The 23,285-nt window shown below is 42.7% G+C and overlaps 1 protein-coding gene across 2 annotated transcripts in view; it reads left to right on the forward strand.

The window, feature by feature from the left end:
- The window catches only part of lrrc56 (leucine rich repeat containing 56), a 351,577-nt gene that overhangs the window by 94,096 nt on the left and 234,196 nt on the right, over window positions 1–23,285 (forward strand). The gene's annotated exons all lie outside the window — the stretch shown is intronic.

The following is a 23,285-nucleotide window of genomic DNA, read 5'->3' on the forward strand; positions in this document are numbered from 1 at the left end:
TCTGGTATTACAGTAACTAAAAGTGTTTATTAGTAAACTAAGTAATACAGTACTATAAAGATGCAATTACATAAAACAGGTTAGCAATAGTATATACAGAAATTACAGTGGTATATTGTATATATTCTCTCTCTCTTGTTAGCAGCATAGTTCACAGGAGGGTCAACTCTGGACCCATCTCAGCCTGGTTTGCTCATCACACATCACAGTATTCACTACAGAAAAGGCTCTTGGTGATTGTAATGATGACTTTCAGCAGACTGAAAAGCTTGAGCATGTAGATATTAAGAAAGAGGATGTGCTGGAGCTTTTGAAAATCATCAAGATGGATAAGTTGCCGGGTCCGGATGAGATGTACCCCAGGCTACTGTGGGAGGCAAGGGAGGAAATTGCTGAGCCTCTGGTGATGATCTTTGCATCATCAACGGGGATGAGAGAGGTTCCGAAGGATTGGAGGGTTGCAAATGTTGTTCCTTTATTCAAGAAAGGAGTAGAGATAGCCCAGGAAGTTATAGACCAGTGAGTCTTACCTTAGTGGTTGGTAAGCTGATGGAGAAAATCCTGAGAGGCAGGATTTATGAACATTTGGAGAGGTATAATATGATTAGGAGTAGTCAGCATGGCTTTGTCAAGGGCAGGTCATGCCTTACGAGCCTGATTGAATTTGTCAAGGATGTGACTAAACACATTGATGAAGGAAGAGCTGTAGATATAGTGTGTATGGATTTCAGCAAGGCATATGATAAAGTACCGCATTGAAGGCTTATTGAGAAAGTAAGGAGGCATGGGATCTAAGGGGACATTGCTTTGTGGATCCAGAACTGGCTTGCCCACAGAAGGCAAAGAGTGGTTGTAGATGGGTCATATTCTGCATGGAGGTCGGTCACCAGTGGTGTGCCTCAGGGATCTGTTCTGGGACCCTTACTCTCCGTGATTTTTATAAATGACCTGGACAAGGAAGTGGAGGGATGGGTTAGTAAGTTTGCTGATGACACAAAGGTTGGAGGTGTTGTGGATTTTGTGGAGAGCTGTCAGAGGTTACAGCGGGACATTGATAGGATGCAAAACTGGGCTGAGAAGTGGCAGATGGAGTTCAACCCAGATAAGTGTGAGGTGGTTCATTTTGGTAGGCCAAATACGATGGCAGAATATAGTATTAATGGTAAGACTCTTGGCAGTGTAGAGGATCGGAGCGATCTCGGGGTCTGAGTCCATAGGACGTTCAAAGCAGCTGCGCAGATTGACTCTGTGGTTAAGAAGGCATACGGTGTATTGGCCTTCATTAATCGTGGAATTGAATTTAGGAGCCAAGAGGTAATATTGCAGCTATATAGGACCCTAGTCAGACCCCACTTGGAGTACTGTGCTCAGTTCTGGTTGCCTCACGACAGGAAGGATGTGGAAGCCATAGAAAGGGTGCAGAGGAGATTTACAAGGATGTTGCCTGGATTGGGGAGCATGCCTTATGAGAATAGGTTGAGTGAACTTGGTCTTTTCTCCTTGGAAGGAAGGAGTATGAGTGGTGACCTGATAGAGGTGTGCAAGATGATGAGAAACATTGATCGTATGGATAGTCAGAGGCTTTTTCCCAGGGCTGAAATGGTTGCCACAGGAGGACACAGGTTTAAGGCACCGGGGAGTAGGTACAGAGGAGATGTCAGGAGTAAGTTTTTTACTTAGAGAGTGGTGAGTGCGTGGCATGGGCTGCCGGCAGTGGCGGTGGAGGCAGATACAATAGGGTATTTTAAGAAACTTTTAGATAGGTATATGGAACTTAGCAAAATAGAGGGCTATAAGTAAGGCTAGTAATTTCTACGGTAGGGACATGTTTGGTACAACTTTGTGGGCCAAAGGGCTTGTATTGTGCTGTAGGTTTTCTATGTTTCTAAAAAAGATGCATATCATTTCCCAGAAATGTTGTGGATTCAAGATTGTTTAATGTCATTTCCAGTACACAAGTATAAAGGAAAACAAAATAATTGTTACTTCAGATCCAGCGCAGCACAAAAAAATACAATAAGGTAAAGAACACAATAAATACAAATACACGAGATAGATTAGATACATCGAATAATTATATGTCTGTAAAATGACGTTAGGTGCAGGGGTGTCTGTACATAAGGTGACTGACAGGAAGTGATACAGTAGTGGTGGTTGGGATGTTGAGGGCTGGGTTAGTGGGTAGAGGTGCTGATCAGCCTTCCTGCTTGGGGAAAGTTACTGTTTTTGAGTCTGCACAAAATACTGGAGGACTGCTGAAGAATCTTTGCCCGAAACGTTGACTATACTCTTTTCCATAGATGCTGCCTGGCCTGCTGAGTTCCTCCAGCATTTTGTGTGTGACTAGAATTTCCAGCATCTGCAGATTTTCTCTTGTTTTTGAGTCTGCTGGTCCTGACACAGATGCCACGTAGCATCCTCCTGATGGGAGTGGGACAAACAGTCCATGAGCAGGGTGGTGGGATCCTTCATGATGTTACTGGCCCTGTTCTGGCATTATAACCATATAACAATTACAGCATGGAAACAGGCCATCTCGGCCCTTCTAGTCCGTGCCGAACGCTTACTGTCACCTAGTCCCACCTACCTGCACTCAGCCCATAACCCTCCATTCCTTTCCTTTCCATATACCTATCCAATTTTTTGTAAAATCGAACCTGCTTCTACCACTTCTACTGGAAGTTTGTTCCACATAATAACCACTCTCTGAGTAAAGAAATTCCCCATCGTGTTACCCCTAAACTTTTGCCCCTTAACTCTCAACTCATGTCCTCTTGTTTGAATCTCCCCTACTCTCAATGGAAAAAGCCTATCCACGTCAACTCTATCTATCCCCCTCATAATTTTAAATACCTCTATCAAGTCCCCCCTCAACCTCCTACGCTCCAAAGAATAAAGACCTAACTTGTTCAACCTTTCTCTGTAAGTTAGGTGCTGAAACCCAGGTAACATTCTAGTAAATCTCCTCTGTACTCTCTCTAATTTGTTGACATCTTTCCTGTTTTCTCTATATATATCTTTGATAGTGGGTAGCTGGTGCCAGAGATCTGTTAAGCAGTTTTGACTACGGGTTGTAGAGCCTTCCTGCCCGTTTCTGTTCAATTTGTTAGGATGCTCTCTACTGCGTGAGTATGGATCAAAGGTTCATTTATTATCAAAGAATGTGGTCATATACAACTCTGAAATTTGTATTTCTCCAGATAACCACAAAACAAAGAACGTGGAAATCATTCAGAGAGAAACATCAACCTTCCTCCCACACCGTACAAAAAAAGAATGGCATCCCATTCTATAGTTGTGCGTAATCCAGCTCTCTTCATGCTCCTCGGAGAGGTGTTGGTGAGCTTTCCTATTAGTGTACTATTAGTGTTTTCTAATGTGAACTGCTCGCAGTTTCCACTGTTGTGTCAGTGATGTAAAGAGGGGTGCGACTGATGCGAGTTCTCCTGAAGTCAATAACCATCTCCTTTGTTTTGTTGTCATTGCCTGGCGCCAGGCTTTGAACTCTTCTACCTCCACTCTGTAGGCTGTCCCATTATTGTTGGTGACGAAACTCATCATTATTGTGTCATCGGCAAAGTTGACAGAGAGAGAAAGTGAGGGAAACCAGTATTAGTAAACTTCTTACAGTTGAGTCCAATTCAGGGTATATTTGTTATATATACAAATATGTACCAGAGAGAGGTAAGAAAAGAAGATGGAGTGGTCAGAATCTGATAAGGGTAAAGGAGGCAGAAACTTTCAGTACATTTATGCAGTTGTAGAGCCGAACCTCCAGCACTATTGGCCAAGGGGAATGGGCCTACACTCTGTTTCTGATTGGTGATTGGTGATTATCCTTTCTAAGATAAGGGGCTCAAAACTGTTCACAGTACTCCCAAGTGAGGCCTCACCAGTGCCTTATAAAATCTCAACATTTCATCCTTGCTTTTATATTCTAGTCCTCTGGAAATGAATGCTAACATTGCATTTGCCTTCCTCACCACAGACTCAACTTGCAATTTAACTTTTAGGGAATCCTGTACAAGGGCTCCCAAGTCCCATTGTACTTAAGTTTTTTTTGTATTTTCTCTCCATTTAGAAAATAGTCATCCCTTTCATTTCTTCTACCAAACTGCATAACCGTACACTTCCAAACAATGTTTTCCATCAGCCATTGCTTTGCCCATTTTCCTAATCTGTCAAAGTCCTTCTGTAGCTTCTGTACTTCCTCAAAACTCCCTGCCCATACACCTACCTTCATATTATCTGCAAACGTTGCAACAAAGCCATCAATTCCGTCATTCAAATCATTGACATATGGCACAAAAAGAATCAGCCCCAACATAGACACCTGTGGATCACCACTAGTCACCAGCAGCCAACCAGGAAAAGCTCCCTTTGTTTCCACTCTTTGCCTCCTGCCAATTAGCCACTGCTTTATTGATGATAGAATCTTTTCTTTAATACCATGGGCTTGTTAAGCAGCCTCATGGATGGAACTTTGTCAAAGGTCTTCTGAAACTCAAAGTACACAACATCAAGCGATTCTCCATTGTCTATCCTACTTGTTACTTCTTCAAAGAATTCCAACAGATTTGTCGGGTAAGATTTTCCCTTGAAGAAACCATGCTGCCTAAAGCCTATTTTATCATGTACCTCCAAGTATCCTGAGACTTCATCCTTAATAATCGAGTCCAATATCTTCACAACCACTGAGGTCAGACTAACTGACTAATTAGCCTACAGTTTCCTTTGCTTGTCCCTTATTGAAGAGTGGAGTGACATTTCCAAATTTCCAGTTTTCCGGAACCATTCCAGAATCTAGTGAATCTAGTGAAAGATCATTACTAATGCCTCCACGATCTCTTCAGGCACCTCTTTCAAAAGTCTGGGGTGCACACCATCTGGTCCAGGTGACTTATCTACCTTCAGACCTTACAGTTTCCGAAGAACCTTCTCTCTAGTCATGGCAACTTCATGCGCTTCATGCCCCCTGACACCTGGAACTTCTACCATACTGCTAGTGTCTTTCACAGGGAAGACTGATGCAAAATACTTATTCAGTTTGTCTGCTATTTTGCTGTCCCCCATTACTACCTCTCAGCATTGTTTTCCAATGGTCCAATATCCAGTTTCACCTCTCTTTTACATTTTATGTATCTGAAGAAACTTTTGATGTCCTCTTTAATATTATTAGGTAGCTTACTTTCATATTCCATCTCTATCTTCTTAATGACTTCTTTAGTTGCCTTCTGTTGATTTTTAAAAGCTTCTCAATCCCCTAACTCCCCACTAATCTTTAATATGCTGTCTCTTTAATTTTTATGTTGGCTTTGACTTCTCTTGTTAGCTACGGTTTTGAATGTGGGAGGAAACCTGAGCGCCCGGAGGAATCCCATGTGGTCATGTGATGATTGTACAAACTCCTTACAGAAAGCGGTGGGTATTGAACCCTTATTGCTGGGGCTGTAAAATGGAGAGGATATTTCCTGTAGTAGGTGTATCAAGGACTAGAAGGTACAGCTTCAGAATAGGGGAGCGTCCATTTAGAACATCGATGAGGAGAAATTTCTTTAGCCAGAGGGCGGTGAACCTGTGAAATTCATTGACACAGAGGACTGTGGAGGCCCAAGTCAGTGAGTACATTTAAAATGGAGGTTGATAGATTCTTGATTAGTCAGAGCATCAAAGGTTTGTGGGGAAAAGGCATGTGAATGGGGAGAGACAGATAATAAATCAGTCCTGATGGAATGGTGGAACAAATGCGATGGGGCAAATGGCTTAATTCTGCTCCTATATCTTCTGGTTATCAACATGACTAAGCTCTGTCGGCACCAATGAACAGATTATATTTGTTTAATCCCAGTTTCCATTGCAAGGTGGCAATCATCCAAAGGTCCTGTTGGTGTTGCCATTGATTTTCCATTATTGCTATGACTGTGTGATCCGTGGAGATGGAGTATAGGGGATAGAACACTACCACACAGTGCAGGCCCTCCAGCCCACAATGTTGTGTTCACCATTTAATATACTCTAAGATCAATCCAACCCTTCCCACATGCCTAGCCCTCCACTTTTTCTATCATCCATGTGCCTGCCTAAAGCTTCCTTAAATTCCTCTACTCAACCCCCAACCCCCCAGCGGTGCATCCACATACCCACCAACCTCTGTGGGTAAAAAAAAATTATCTCTAACATCCCCCTTATACTTTCCTCCAATATCCTTAAAATTATAAGACATAGGCGCAGTATGAGACAACTCGGCCCATCAAGACTTCTCTGCTATCCCATTATGGCTGATTTATTATCCCTCACAACCCTGTTGTCCTGCCTTCTCCCTGTAACCTCTGACGCTTTGACTAATCAAGAACCTATCAACCTCTGTTTTAAATAGCCAATGACTTGGCCTCTGCAGCCGTTTGTGGCAACGAATTCCTCAGATTCTCCATCCTCTGGCTAAAGAAATTCCTCCTCAACTCTGTTTTAAATGGATGTCCCTCTATTCTGAGGTTCTGCCCTCTGGTCCTAGACTTCCCCACTATACGAAATATTCTCTCTACATCCACTCTATCTAGGTCTTTCAATGAGATCCCCTTATATTAAGACCATAAGATATAGGAGCAGAATTAGGCCATTTGGCCCATCAAGTCTGCTCCACTATTTTATCATTGCTGATTGAATTTTCCTGTCAGCCCCAATCTCCTACCTTCTCCTCGTATCCCTTCATGCCCTGACCAATAAAGAATCTATCAACCTCTGCCTTAAAAAATACATAAAGACTTGACCTCCACAGCTGACTTTGGCAAAGAATTACACAGATTCACCACTCTCTGGCTAAAGAAAGTACTCTTCATCTGTGTACTATAAGGACATCCCTCTATTTTGAAGCTGTGTCCTCTGGGCTTAGAGTCTCCCACCACAGGAAACATCCTCTCTACATTCACTCTATCAAAGCCTTTCACCATTTGATAGGTTTCAGAGATCACCTCTTATTCTTCTGAATTCTAGTGAGTACAGACCCAGAGCCATCAAACACTCTTCATATGACAGGCCATTCAATCCTGGAATCATTCTCATGAACCTGCTTTGAACCCCCTCCAGATTCAGCACATCCTTTCTAAGATAAGGGGCCCAAACCTGCTCACAATACTCCAAGTGAGGCCTGACCAGTGCTTACTAAAGTCTCAACATTACATCCTTGATGTATTTAGCCATTTACGCCCTGAGGAAAAGGTCTCTGGCTGTCCACTTGATGTGTATCTCTTATCATCTTGTACTCCTCTATCAAGTCTCATCTCATGACCCCAAAACCCCAACTTTTATATTTGTGTGCTGTAGCACTTACTTTTTATTCTCAGTAGTTTTGTAAATAACACTATTCTTTTGCACTTCTGGTTAGATGCTAATTGCATTTCATTGGTTTTGTATCTGTACTCGGCACAATGACAATAAAGTTGAATCTAATCTAATCTGAGAAATGAAGATCACCTGTGTGCAGTCAAGGTGTTTCAATTGATTGGCATAAAAATACACCTGTATCTGGAAGGCCCAACTGCTGGTGAGTCAGTATCCTAGTCAAAAGAACTCTCTGAGCAACTCTACAAAAAGCTTATTGAAAAGAACAAGCCACGAGATGGATTAAGGAAATTTCCCAGTCACTGAATATCCCTTAGAGTATAGTTAAGTCAATCATCAAGAAATGGAAAGAATACGGCACAGTTGTAAATTTGCCTAGAGCAGGCTATCCTCAAAAATGGAGTGAGTGTGCTAGAAGGGGACTAGTGAGGGAGGCAACCAGGAGACCTATGACAACAGTGCAGACAGTGCAAGGAATTAAATTGTACCACAGAGGCAAAATTGAAAATGGCAAAGAATACAGGACTGAAGGTGCTATATTTAAATGCACATTGTATTCAGAATAAGGTGGATGAACTTGTGGCACAGTTAGAGATTGGTTGGTATGACACTGTGGGCATCACTGAGTCGTGACTGAAGGAAGGCCATAGTTGGGAGTGTAACATCAAAGGATATTCTTTGTGTTGAAATGACAGGCAGGAAGGCATAGGCAGTGGTGTAGCTCAGTTGGAAAGAGATGGAAGGTGGTAACATAGGGTCAGAGTATGTTGAATCTTTGTGGGTAGAGTTAAGAAGCTGCAAGAGTAAAAAAAAAACATTTTTGGACTCATATATAGACCTCCAAATAGTAGCCAAGATGTGGGGTTGAGATTGTAAAGGGAGCTGGAAAAGGCACCTAATAAGGGTAAAGTCACAAATCTAATGTGGGACTTCAGTATGCAGGGGGATTGGGAAAGTTAAGTTAGTGTTGGTTTGCAAGAGAGGGAATTCATTGAATGCCTACGAGATGGCTTTTTAGAGCAATTTGTGCCTGAGCCTACTTGGGGAAGGATATCTTAGATTGGGTATTGTGTAATTATCCAGATCTTATTAGGGAGATTAAGGTAAAGGAATACCTAGGAGCCAATGATCATGATATGATTGAACTTATACTGCAATTTGAGATGGAAAAGCATAAGTCAGATGAATAAAAAGAATTACAGAGGCATGAGAGAGGAGCTTGCCCAGGTGAATTGGAGGGGAATACTGGCAGGGATGATAACTGAGCAGAGGTGGCTGAAGTTTCTGTGAATAGTCACAAGGCACAGGATAGATATGTCCCACAGAAGAAGTTGTTCTCAAATGGAAGAGGTAGGCAACTGCGGCTGTCAAAGGAAGTTAATGACTGCATAAAGGCCAAGGAAGGGTCATATAAGGTAGCAAAAGTGATTGGGAAGTTGGATGATTGAGAAGCTTTTAAAATCCAACAAAAGCCAACTAAAAAAGCTATAAGAAAAGATTAAATATAAGGGCAAACTAGCCAATAATATAAAGCAAAATACTAAAAGTTTTTCTCAGTTATATAAAGAACAAAAGGGAGGTACAGTTGATATTGGACCAATGGAAAATGATGCTGGTGAGTTAGCAATGGGAGACAGAAGAAATGGTGGATGAACTTAATAAATACTTTGCATTAGTTTTCACTGTGGAAGACACCAGCAGTGTGCTAGAGGTCTGTGAGTATCGGAGAACAGGAGTGAGTACCATTACTATTACAAAGGAAAAAGTGCTAGGTAAACTGAAAGGTCTTAAGGTGGAAAATTCACCTGGACCATATGGACTACATTCCAGAGTTCTGAAAGAGTTTGCTGAAGAGATAGCAGATGCATTAATAATGATCTTTCAAATCACTTGGTTATGGAGGACTGGAAAATTGCAAATGTCACTCCACTCTTTAAGAAAGGAGGAAGGCAAAATAAAGGAAATTATAGGCCAGTTAGCCTAAACTCAGTGGTTGGGAAGATGTTAGAGTCAATTGTTAAGGATGAGAAAGTGCTGATTGGGAATGTGTTGGAATCCATTATTAAGGATGAGGTTTTAGGGTACTTGGGGACTAATGATAAAATAAGTCAAAGTCGGCAAGGTTTCTGTCAAGGGAAATCTTGCCTGACAAACCTGTTTGAGTTCTTTGAGGAAGTAACAAGCAAGATGGACAAGGAGAAGCAGTGGATGTCATTTACTTACATTTTCAAAAGCCATTTAATAACGTGTGAAGGAAGAGAAGTGGGTGCAGTTACTGTTACCGGAGAGAAGGTGCTTAAAAAGCTGAAAGACCTTAAAGGTACATAAATCACCTGGACCAGATGAGCTGCACCCTAGGGTTCTGAAAGAGGTAGCATTAGAGATTGTGGTGGCATTAGAAACAAACATTGGTCTCTGGCATAGTGCCAGAGAACTGGAAAATTGCAAATGTCACTCTGCTCTTGAAGAAAGGAGGAAGGCAGCAGAAAGGAAATTATAGACCAGTTAGCCCGACGTCAGTGGTTGGAAAGATCTTAGAGTCAATTGTTAAGGATGAGGTGATGGAGTACTTTGTGACACAGGGAAAGATAGGACAAAGTCAGCATAGTTTCTTTCAGAGAAAAACCTGTTGGAGTTCTTTGAGGAGATTACAAGTAGGATAGATAAAAAGGATGCAGTGGATGTTGTATATTTGGACTTCCAGGATGCCTTTGACAAGGTGCCACACATGAGACTAGTTACCAAGTTACGAGCCCATGGTATTACAGGAAAGTTACTAATATGGTTAGAGCATTGGCTGACTGGTAGAAGGCAGTAAGTAGGAATAAAAGGATCCTTCTCTGGTTGGCCAGTAATTAGTGGTGTTCTGCAGGGGTCAGTGTTGGGACTACTTTTTATGCTGTATATGAATGATTTAGATGATGCAATAGATGGCTTTGTTGCCAAGTTTGCAGATGATATGAAGATTGGTGGAGGGGCAGTTAGTGTTGAGAGAACAGTTGGGATACAGGAGCACTTAGATTAAGAGAATGGGCAATAAATTGGCAAATGAAATCCAATGTTAGAAAATGTATGGTCATGCACTTTGGTGATAGAAATAAATATGTGGACTATTTTCTAAATGGGGAGAAAATCCAAAAATCAGAGATGCAAAGGAACTTGGGAGTCCTTGTATAGAACACCCTAAAGGTCAACTTGCAGGTTGAGTCAGTGGTGAGGAAGGCAAATGCCATGTTAGCATTCATTTCAAGAGGTCTAGAATACAAGAGCAAGGATGTGATGCTGAGGCTTTGGAAGGCATTGGCGAGGCCTCACCTTGGGCATTGTGAACAGTTTTGGGCCCCTCATCTTAGAAAAGATGTGCTGACATTGGTGAAGGAAGGGAAGTGGATGTAGTTACTATTACAGGGGAGTAGGTGCTCAAAAAGCTGAAAGACATATGTCACCCAGGCCATATGAGTTCTGAAAGAGGTAGCATTAGAGATTGTGGTGGCATTTGAAATGATCTTTCAAAAATCATTGGAGACTGGCATAGTGGCAGAGGACTGGAGAATTGCAAATGTCAGTCTGCTCTTTAAGAAAGGAGGAAGGCAACAGAAAGGTCATTGGATGTATTAAAGGCAGAGATTGATAGGTTCTTGATTGGACATGCATTAAAGTTTACGGGGAGAAGGCTGGGAACTGGGGTTGAGGAGGGAAAAAAAAGAGGGATCAGCCATGATTGAATGGCGGAGCAGACTCGATAGGCTGGATGGCCTAATTCTGCTTCTATGTCTTATGGTCTTATGGATAAGGTGCCACATATGAGGTTGCTTAACAAGATAAGATCCAATGGCTTACAGGAAAGATATTTACACGGATAGAGGAATGGCTGTCAGGCAGGAGGCAGCGAGTGAGAATAAAGGGGGTCTTTTCTGTTTGGCTGCCAGTGACTAGTGGTGTTCCTCAGGGGTCAGTATAAGGACTGCTACTTTTCACATTGTTTGTCATTGATTTAGATAATGGAATTGATGGTTTTGAGACAAAGTTTGCAGTTGACACGAAGATAGGTGGAAGGGTAGGTAGTGCTGAGGAAGCAATATGATCACAGAAGGACTTAGACAAATTGAAAGAATACAGCGTTGGGAAATGTATGATCATCAATGTTCCATCTAATTTTTAGTAATCAGTGTGCGCAAAAATCTTATGTTGTGCAATTTTTTTTCCTGTGACAAAAGTATGTGTGCACTGAATGCACACGTGGCACAGTTTATATAGGTTTACAAAATATTTGACATAAAATTGCACAGAATAACATACATATTTAAGTCATTCAATTATATTTTTCTCTCTCCTGTCTTTGGCATTTACCCATTCTTTATAAACTCTACCTAGACTAATACAACTTTCATCCAGTTGATAGCTTTTGATTCTCATTAACATATCCAAATGGCATTCACCTAAACGGTTTCTCAGCTTGTTTTTGAGTTGATTCATTAGGCTAAAACCTTGCTCACAGTCTGCACTAGACATAAGAAAGGTTCCCCCAATGTCCATCAACTGTGCAAGGTTGCAAAACTGTTCATTTTGAAGTACAAGTGCCACCATTTGAGCAAAGTTTGAAATCAGTTTGGATTTAATTTTTTTCCTTGCACGGAAAATTTGAAATCAGTAAACTGTCTAACTATTACAGTATTTTCAGCTAGAAAATCATGATATTTTAGATATAAGGCATTAGCTTGTTCATTGCCAAATGTGAAGTCATAATCTGCAATTGCAGAGAAATCAAAAGCTGACCATTCTTGTATCTCATTTTTTGCACTTCACTCCCTTCGCTTCTTTTGAATCCGATATAGTGAATCAATATTTTTTCAATAAAAACTTAGTAAGCTTTCTACAGTATTTGAAACAGATCTTTGTAAACTTTACGATATGAACACTGTCCGCCAAAGATGGCTGCCGCACAAACCAGAACGGGAAAGGTGCGGTAATGTAAATTAGTGACGTGCATTGTGTTATTTGAAAAACTGACTAACTAGTTAACAGAAACATTTAGCTAAAAGATTATTTTCAATAATTATAATTATTAATTACTACATAATTTTAGGTAACTAACCTTTTGTGCGCATATTAATTTCCTTTGTGTGCTGGTTGAAAAATGTGTGTGCACGCGCACAGCTTAGAGGGAACATAGATTACATTTTTGCATTTTGGTAAAAGGAACAGAAGTGCAGACTATTATCTTAAATAGGGAGAAAATTCAAACATCAGTGGTGCAGAGGGACTTTGAGTCCTCTTGCAAGACGCCCAGAAGGCTAATCTAGAGTTTGAGTCTGTGGTAAAGAAAGCAAATGCAATATTGGCATTTATTTCAAGGATAATAGAATAAAAAAACAAGGAGATAATCCTGAGGCTTTATAAGACACTGGTCAGGCCACACTTGGAGTATTGTCAACAGTTTTGGGCCCCATATCTCAGAAAGGATGTGTTGTCATTGGAGAGAGTCCAGAGGAGGTTCATGAGAATGATTCTGGGAATGAAGGGGTTAACATATGAGGAAAGATTGGCAGCTTTGGGCCTGTACTCACTGAAATTTAGAAGAATGCGGGGGATCTCATTGAAAACTACTGAATGTTGAAAGGACTAGATAAGGTGGAAGTGGAGAGCATGTTTCCTATGGTGGGGGTGTCCAGAACTAGAGGGCACAGCCTCAAAATTGACAGGTGACCCTAAAGAACTGAGGTAAGGAGGATTTTTTTTTAGCTAGAAAGTAGTAAATCTGTGGAATGCTCAGCCACAGATGGCTGTGGTATATTTAAAGCAGAAATTGATAGTTTCCTCATTGGTCAGGGCACCAAATGTTATGGCAAGAAGGCAGGTGTATGGGGTTGAGTGGGATCTGGGATCAGCTATGATGGAGCGGACTCAATGGGCTGAATGGCCTAATTCTCCTCCTATGTCTTATGATCTTACAGTTTAACTCTGGAGGAGTTACAAGCTTCAGTGGCTGAGGTGAGAGAGACTGCAGAAACAAAAACTGTTGCCCAGGTGCTTCGCCAGTTGCAGCTTTATGAGAGAGCGGCAAAGAGAAAGCCACTGTTGAAAAAAAACTCACGTGAAATCTTGGTTAGAGTTTGGCAGAAGGGATATAGGAGGCTATGAAGTCAACTGGTAGAAGTTTCTATGGTCTGATGAAACCAAAATTGAGCATTTTGGCCATCAGACTAAACACTATTTTTGGCATAAGCCAAACCCCATACATCATCAAAAACACACCCTCCCTACTGTGAAGCTTGGTGGTGGCTACATCATGCTGTGGGAATGCTTTACTGCAGCTGTCCCTGGAAGGCTTGTGAAGGTAGAGGGTAAAATGAATGCAGCAAAATCAGGGAAATTCTGGAGGAAAACCTGATGCAGTCTGCAAGAGAACTGTAACTTTGGAGATTTGTTTTCCAGCAAGACAATGGCCTCAAGCATAATGCCAAAACTATATAGGAATGTCTTAAAAACAAAAAGTTAATGTCCTGGAATGGCCAAGTCAATTCTCAATCTAGTGAAGATTTTGGCTGGACTTGAAAGGGGCTGTTTTCTCATGATCCCCATGCAATCTGACAGCTCTTCAGCAGCTTTGTAAAGAATGGGGAAAAATTGTAGTGTCCAGATGTGCAAAGCTGATGAAGACCTTTGCACATTGACTCAAGGATGTGATTGTGCCAAAGGTGCATCTACTAAATACTGACTTGAAGGGGGTAATAATTATGCCATCAATTACTTTGTGTTTAATAATTGTAATAAATTTAGGCCAATTTGTAGAAATTTGTTTTCGCTTTAACACAAAATAGTCGTTTTCTGTTGATCAGCATCAAAAAAGCCAAATTAAATCCGCTGTGGTTCAATGTTGTAAAACAATAAAACATGAAAACTTACGGGGGGGGGGGTGAATACTTTTTATAGGCACTGTAAGTTCAGTCTTTATTGGCTGTTTGTTTTGTACTGTAATTAACAAAACAATAATCTATAAGTCAGTAGAGAAAGGATGAGTGCTGTTATGGCTGAACTCAGGTCTTTAACGTTCCGTTCCATTTGAGTGATATTGATAGGTTCAGCTGTTTTTCATTGCCTTCGTTCTGCATATTGACATCCCTGTGAGTCACCTATTAATTCCAAGCACTCTGGATATAAAGCCCACTCTAGAGATTGCACATCGGAGGTGCATTGTAATGCTAAGGGATACTTATTGGCAAAGATAGCATCTTTTCATAGTGGGCTTAAAATCCATCTGTTTGTTCAGCATCACACATACAAAATACTGGAGGAACTCAAACGTTTATGGAGCAGAATAAACATTTGATATTTTGGGCCGAAACACTTCATCAGGACAGGAGCAGAAGGTTGAGGAGGGGGATAGCTGGCAGGTGATTGGTGAGACCAGATGAGTGGGGAGGTGGCTAGGTGAAGTCAGAAGCTGGGAGGTGATAGGTGGAAAAGCTAAAGGGCTGAGGAAGAAGGAACCTGATAGGAGTAGAGAGTGGGCTATGGATGAAAGGGAAAGAGAAGGGGAACCAAAGGCAAGTGATGGACAGGTGAGAAGAAGGGGTAATAAAGGAACCAGATTGAGGAATGCAAAAACAAGAGAAGGGAAAGGGGAAAAAATTACTGGAATTTAGAGAAATCGATGTTTACATCTTCAAGTTGGAGGCTAGAAACATAGAAAACCTACAGCACAATACAGGCCCTTCGGCCCACAAAATTGTGCTGAACATGTCCCTACCTTAGAAATTACTGGCGTTACCATAGCCCTCTATTTTTCTAAAATCCATGTACCTGTCCAAAAGTCTCTTGAAAGACCCTATTGTATCCGCATCCACCACCATTGCCGGCAGCCCATTCCACGCACTCACCACTCTCTGAGTAAAAAACTCACCCCTGACATCTCCTCTGTACCTACTCCCAAGCACCTTAAACCTATGGCTCTTGTGGCCGCCATTTCAGCACTGGGAAAAAGCCTCTGACTATCCACATGCTCTATGCCTCTCATCATCTTATACACCTCTATCAGGTCACCTCTCATCCTCCGTCGCTTCAAGGAGAAAAGGCCAAGTTCACTCAACCTGTTTTCATAAGGCATGCTCCCCAATCCAGGCAACATCTTTGTAAATCTCCTCTGCACCCTTTCTATGGCTTCCACATCCTTCCTATAGTGAGGCAACCGGAAATGAGCACAGTACTCCAAGTGTGGTCTGACCAGGATCCTATATAGCTGCAACATTACCTCTCAGCTCCTAAATTCAATTCCAAGATTAATGAAGGCCAATACACTGTATGCCTTCTTAACCACAGAGTCAACCTGCGCAGCTGCTTTCAGCGTCCTGTGGACTCAGATTCCAAGATCCCTCTGATCCTCCATGCTGCCAAGAGTCTTACCATTAATACTATATTCTGTCATCATATTTGACCTACCAAAATGAACCACTTCACACTTATCTGGGTTGAACTCCATCTGCCACTTCTCAGCCCAGTTTTGCATCCTATCAATGTCCTGCTGTAACCTCTGACAGCTCTCCACACTATCCACAACACCCACAACCTTTGTGTCATCAGCAAACTTACTAACCCATCCTTGCACCTCCTCATCCAGGTCATTTATAAACATCACGAAGAGGAGGAATCCCAGAACAGATCCCTGAGGCACACCACTGGTGACCGAGCTCCATGCAGAATATGACCCATCTACAACTACTCTTTGCCTTCTGTGGGCAAGCCATTTCTGGATCCACAAAGCCGCAATGTCCCCTTGGATCCCATGCCTCCTTACTTTCTCAATAAGCCTTGCATGGGGTACTTATCAAATGCCTTGCTGAAATCCATAGCTAGCCAAATGGAATATGAGATGTTGCTCCTCCAATCTGAGAGTGGCCTCCACCTAGCAATAGAGGAGGCCATGGCCATGTTGGAATGGAAAGAGGTTTTGTTTGTATTGCTCAAGATTTTCATCATCTGTGGAATCTCTTGTACGAGGGGTGATTGATAAGTTTGTGGCCTAAAGTAGAAGGAGTCCATTTTAGAAAACCTAGCACATTTACTTTTCAACATAGTCATCTCCTACATTTACATACTTAGTCCAGCAGTCGTAGAGCATACAGATTTTGGACCTTCAGAAAATGTCCACAGCAGGGCTGATTGATAAGTTTGTGGCTTAAGGTAGAAAGAGATGAGTTATTAACCAAACTTTCTGCATAATCACTCAAAGAGCTGAACTGCATGTACATGTAACGTGTGCTGTATAACTCATCTCCTTCTACCTTAGGCCACAAACTTATCAATCACCCATGCTGTGGACACTTTCTGGATGTCCAAGATCCGTATGCTCCACGACCACAGGACTAAGTGTGTAAATGTAGGAGGAGACTATGTTGAAAAATAAATGTGCTAGGTTTTCTAAAACTGACTCCTTCTACCTTAGGCCAGGAACTTATCAATCACCCCACGAATTTATTTTGTTTCTTCAGGTCTAGTCGAACAACCCTGTGAAACTCTTTGAAGGAGTGGAGTTACAGATAGGTGGTCACTCCAGGGCCACGGGGGACAGAGAAATGGGTCACAGTCAGGAGAGGGAAGGGGAAGAGTCAGGTATTAGAGCGTACCCCTGTGGCTGTACCCCTTGACAATAAGTACTTCTGTTTGAGTACTGCTGGGGGGGGGGGGGACACACAGCCTACCTGGGGGAAGCGACAGTGGCCGTGCCTCTGGCACAGAGTCTGGCCCTGTGGCTCAGAAGGGTAGGGAAAGGAAGAGGAAGGCAGTAGTGATAGGGGACTCTATAGTCAGGGGTTCAGACAGGCGATTCTGTGGATGCCGGAAAGAAACTTAGATGGTAAATAAAAACACAAAATGCTGGCAGAACTCAGCAGGCCAGACAGCATCTATGGGAGGAGGTAGTGATGATGATGTTTCGGGCCGAAACCCTTCATCAGGAGTGAAGTAACATGGGATGGTCGAGGGGGGATAAGAAGTGGGGGGAGGGATAAAGTAGAGAGCTGGGAAGTGATAGGCTGGAGGGAAATGGGCTAGGGGGAAGGTGGAGAATTATGGGAAATAAAAGAGAAAGAAAGGTAGGGCTGGGGGGAGATTATAGTGAGGGGGGAAAAAGAGAAAGAGAACCAGACTAAAATAAAATTCTCCACCTTCCCCCTAGCCCATTTCCCTCCATCCTATCACTTCCCAGCTCTCTACTTCATCCCTCCCCCCACTTCTTATCCCGCCTCGACCATCCCATGTTACTTCACTCCTGATGAAGGGTTTCGGCCCGAAAAGTCGTCACTGTCTCCTCCCATAGATGCTGTCTGGCCTGCTGAGTTCTGCCAGCATTTTGTGTTTTTATTTATTTTCAGCATCTGCAGATTCACACGTGTTGCCCCTAAACTCAGATGGTAGTTTGCCTCCCAGGTGCCAGGGTCCGGGATGTTTCTGATCGCGTCCAAGATATCCTGCGGTGGGAAGGAGAACAGCCAGAGGTCGTGGTACATATTGGTACCAATGACATAGGTAGGAAAACGGAAGAGGTCCTGAAAGAAGACTACAGGGAGTTAGGAAGGAAGTTGAAAAGCAGGACCTCAAAGGTAGTAATCTCGGGATTACTGCCTGTGCCACAAGACAGTGAGAATAGGAATAGAATGAGGTGGAGGATAAATGCGTGGCTGAGGGATTGGAGCAGGGGGCAGGGATTCAGATTTCTGGATCATTTGGACCTCTTTTGGGGCAGGTGTGACCTGTACAAAAAGGATGAGTTGTACTTGAATCCCAGAGGGACCAATATCCTGGCGGGCAGGTTTGATAGAGCTGTTGGGGAGGGTTTAAACTGGTTTGGCAGGGGGGTGGGAATCAGAATGTGAGTGCAGGGATTAAGGTAGAAGGACAGGGGCATGATGCTAAGAGTTCTGAGTTGATGAGGACAGACAGGCGGGGGACAGAATATAAATGTAGCCAGTTAAAGGGGTTGAAATGTGTCAATTTCAATGCTAGGAGTATTAGGAACAAGGAGGATGAACTCAGAGCATGGATTAGTACGTGGAACTACGATGTTGTGGCCGTTACTGAAACTTGGTTGGAGAAAGGGCAGGATTGGATGATGCAGATCCCGGGGGTTCAAGTGTTTTAAAAGGAATAGGATGGGAGGTAGAAAAGGGGTGGGGAGGGAGTAGCATTGCTGGTCAGGGATAGTATCACAGCTATAGAAAGGGAGGACACTGCAGAAGGAGTATCCACGGAGTCAGTCTGGGTGGAAGTCAGAAATAGGAAGGGATCAATCACTGTGCTGGGAGTAGTATATAGGCCCCCAAATAGCCCTCGGGACACTGAGGAGCAGATAAGCAGGCAAATTTTAGAATGGTGCAGGAAGTACAGGGTAGTAGTTATGGGTGTTTTCAACTTCCCTCATATTGACTGGCACTTCCTGAGTGCAAGGGGGATAGGTGGGGCTGAATTTGTCAGGTGTGTTCAAGTATTCCTGACATAGTATGTGGACCAGCCGATGAGAGGAGAGGCTATACTGGATGTAGTTCTGGGTAATGAACCTGGTCAAGTGACAGACCTCTTGGTGGGGGAGCATTTTGGTAAGAGTGACCACAACTCCCTTTGCTTCAGCATAGCTATGGAAAGGGATAAAATCAGACGAAATGGTAAAGTGCTTAACTGGGGAAGGGCTAACTTTGAAGGGATGAAGCAGGAACTAGTGAGAGTAAATTGGAAACAGATGTTCAAAGGGGAAAGCACAGAAGTAATGTGGGAGAAGTTTAGGGACCACTTGAGCTGGGTTCAGGATAGGTTTGTCCCACTGAGGCAAGGAAAAAATGGTAGGAAAAGGGAACCATGGCTGACGAAACATGTGAGGCAAATCGTCAAGAGGAAAAAGGAAGCATATGTTAGATATAAGAAGCAGGAAGTAGGAGGGGCTTATGAGAAATATAGGGTAGCCAGGAAGGAGCTAAAGAAAGGACTTAGGAGAGCTTGAAGGGGGCATGACAAGGCCTTGGCATGTAGGATTAAGGAGAACCCCAAGGCGTTCTATGCGTAAGTGAAGAATAGAAGGATGACGAGAATGAAGGTGGGACCGCTAAAGGATAAAGAAGGTAACATGTGCCTGGAGGTGGAGGAGGTTGGGGAGGTCCTAAATGAATGCTTCAGTATTCACAAGTGAAAAGGATCTTGATCAAGATGAGGTCGAAGTAGAGCGGGCCTGTGTGCTGAACAATGTGGAGATTAAGGAAGAAGAAGTGCTGGATCTTCTTAAAAACATTAAGATTGATAAATCCCCAGGGCCGGATCTGATACACCCCAGGTTGTTGTGGGAATTGAGAGGAGAGATCGCAGGAGCATTAGCCATGATCTTTGAATCCTCTTTGGCTGCAGGGGAAGTGCCGGAGGACTGGAGAATGGTAAATGTAATTCCCTTGTTTAAAAAAGGTAATGGGGAGAAACCTGGGAACTATAGACCGGTGAGTCATACATCAGTGGTCTGCAAACTACTGGAAAGGATTCTTAAGGATAGGATCTACGAGCATTTGGAGAAGTACAGTCTACTCATGGATAGTCAACATGGCTTTGTGAAAGGAAGATTGTGCCTCATGAGCCTGATTGAGTTTTTTGAAGAGGTAACAAAAGAAATTGATGAGGGCAGGTCAGTGGATGTGGTCTACATGGACTTTAGCAAAGCATTTGACAAGGTCCCTCATGAGAGACTCATCCAGAAAGTCATGAGGCATGGGGTAAGTGGAACCTTGGCTGTTTGAATAAAAAATTGGCTTAAAGGAAGAAAGCAGAGGGTAGTTGTGGTTGGAAAGTATTCTGCTCAGTAACTAGTGGAGTGCCGCTGGGATCTGTCCTGGGACCACTGCTATTTGTGATTTTTATAAATGACCTGGATGTAGAGCCAGAAGGATGGGTGAGTAAGTTTGCGGATGACACGAAGATTGGAGGAGTTGTGGATGGAGCTGTAGGTTGTCGAAGGTTACAAGAGGATATAGACAGGCTGCAGAGTTGGGCAGAAAAATGGCAGATGGAGTTCAATCCAGACAAGTGTGAAGTGATGCATTTTTGAAGGACAAACCAGAAGACTGAGTACAGGATTAATTAAGATTAATCAGTTACTTAAGAGTGTAGATGAACAAAGGGACCTTGGGGTTCAAATTCATACATCCCTCAAGGTCGCTGCACAGGTTGATAGGGTAGTTAAGAAGGTCAATGGGATGCTAGGCTTCATTAACAGGGGGATTGAGTTCAAGAGTAGAGAGGTCATGTTGCAACTCTACAAATCTCTGGTGAGACGGCACTTAGAGTATTGAGTTCAATTCTGGTCTCCTCATTATAGGAAGGATGTGGAAGCTATGGAGAGGGTGCAGAGGAGATTTACCAGGATGTTGCCTGGTTTGGAGAACAAGTCATATGAAGCAAGGTTAGCAGAGCTGGGACTTTTCTCTTTGAGGTGTAGAAGAATGAGAGGGGACTTGATAGAGGTCTACAAGATTATGAGAGGCATAGATAGGGTGGATAGTCAGTACCTGTTTCCCAGAGCACCAATAGCAAACACCAGAGGGCATATGTACAAAATTAAGGGAGGGAAGTTTAGGGGAGACATCAGGGGTAAGTTTTTTACACAGAGGGTTGTGAGTGCCTGGAATGACAGGGATGGTGGTGGAGGCTAAAACATTAGGGGTATTTAAGAGCCTCTTGGACAGGCACATGGATGAAAGAAAAATGGAAGGTTATGGGGTAGTGTGGGTTTAGTACTTTTTTTAAAAGGATTATATGGGTCAGCACAACATGGAGGGCTGAAGGGCCTGTACAGTGCTGTAGTATTCTATGGTTCTATGATATGATCTTACCACTATTTATCACCAAAACTTACTGTTGTTTATCCCATCTAGATAAAAAATGGAAAGCATTCAAAATACTCAACAGATCATTAGCATCTGAGCAAAAACTTAACATTGCAAGTCAAAGGCGTTAGCTTTAAATTGCCGAAAGAATTGGAGAGCAATGGACTGCATGGAGATTTGTCACTGCAAATCCCATGCTTGCCATGAGATATGCTGTTTACAAATTGCAGGTTAATAGAATCATAATGTTTCAGAACACTATAGCACAGAAACAGACTCTTCGGCCCATCTAGTCCATGATGAGTTATTAAGTATCCTATTGACCTGCTCCTAGACAATCTCCCTCCATAATCCTCCCATCCACATACCTGTCCAAACTTCTCTTAAATGTTGGAATCAAACCTGCATCCACCACTTCCACTGGTAGCTCGTTCCATCCTCTAGGTGAAAAAAATTCTCCCTCATGTTCCCCTTAAATATCTCATCTTTTACCCTGAACCTATGACCTCTACTTCTACTCTCACCCAACCTCAGTGGAAAAAGCCTGCTGGATTTACCCTATTTATACCCCTCATAATTTTATATTTTAATGAGGGTAATTACAGAGAGGGAAGAGACCAAAAGCCTGTGTGAAGACTAAAGATGGTGCTCAACGAAATGGTACCTAACCCTTCAGTCTGTGGGCTTAGTCCTTGAACTTCCAGGTACCTATCGCTTTAATTCTCCAGGCCACTTCCACATCTCTGGAGCCTTCTGCAAAGTTCTAGAGAGGACCACAGTACCTCTTCTTTCCTCTGGACATGTTGCCATTATAGGCATTCAGTGAATTCAGATACAGTCGGCCCTCCTTATCCACGGGGGATTGGTTCCGGGACCCCTCGTGGATACCAAAATTCGCGGATGCTCAAGTCCCTTATTCAACCTGTCTCAATCTGGTGCATCTTAGGACCCAGCGGAACCCCAGACCTTATTTAACCTGTCTCAAAGCGGTGGACATTAGGACCCGGTGCCAGAGCTCTGAATGCGCAGTGTTTCTGTTCACGAAAATAATCACGATCATGATTGAAAATAAAGTGGAAATAATAAAACGATCAGAAAGAGGTGAAATGCCATCGGTCATTGCAAAAGCGTTAGGCTAGGTTGGTCAATGATCTGAACAATTTTAAAGGATAAAGTGAGAAAGGCTCTGCCCCGATGAGAGCTACAATTATTACTAAGCAACGCAGTGATTTAATTATTAGGTTTTGGGGTTTTGAGTTTTTGATCCTCCATATCAATCCGGCACGGTGGAGAGCGCACTCGGGAGCGATCTGTCCTGAGTCCCGAGAACGTCCGTTCCCGAGCCCGGCGCTGAAACATACGTTCTTAAATGTTTTATATGCATAGAAAGGTAAAATATATACTATATACTAAGCCAAATGTTTGACTAACTGATGCTAAATAATACCAGATGTACCTGTTCTGACTTACTAAGAGAACTTCCAATTTTTTTCGATTCCGATGCACGATAACCCACGCACATCCTCCCGTGTACTTTAAATAATCTCTACATTACTTATAATACCTAATACAATGTAAATGCTATGTAAAATGGTTGTTATACTGCATTGTTTAGGGAATAATGACAAGAAAAAAAAGTCTGTACATGCTCGAACAACAAGTGCTGGAAGAGCACTTCTGGGTTTTCGCGATTCGCGGTTGGTTGAATTCGCGCATGCGGAATCCGCGGATAAGGAGGGCCAAGTGTACCTTGTTTCTTCTCTTTGTATCCGAACTGTCTAGTTCTCCTGTTTGTGTTTTCTGTCACTGCACGCTGTCTGGCAGATCTGTCTGGTACTTCCAGCCTTCCCCCTTTGACCATAAGGCATAGGAACATAGGTCATTTGGCCCATTGAGTCTGCTCCACGATCCAAACTTGGCTGATTTATTACCTTATCAGCCTCATTCTCCTGCCTTCTCACTGTAATCTTTCATGCCCTGACTAATCAAGAACCTATCAACTTTTGCTTTAATACCTAATGATTTGGCCTCCACAGCAATATGTGGCAATGTATTCCACAGATTCATCCTCTGGCTAAAGAAATTTCTCCTCAT

The sequence above is a fragment of the Hemitrygon akajei genome, chromosome 6 (genome assembly GCF_048418815.1).
Source record: "Hemitrygon akajei chromosome 6, sHemAka1.3, whole genome shotgun sequence".
Classification (NCBI taxonomy): domain Eukaryota; kingdom Metazoa; phylum Chordata; class Chondrichthyes; order Myliobatiformes; family Dasyatidae; genus Hemitrygon; species Hemitrygon akajei.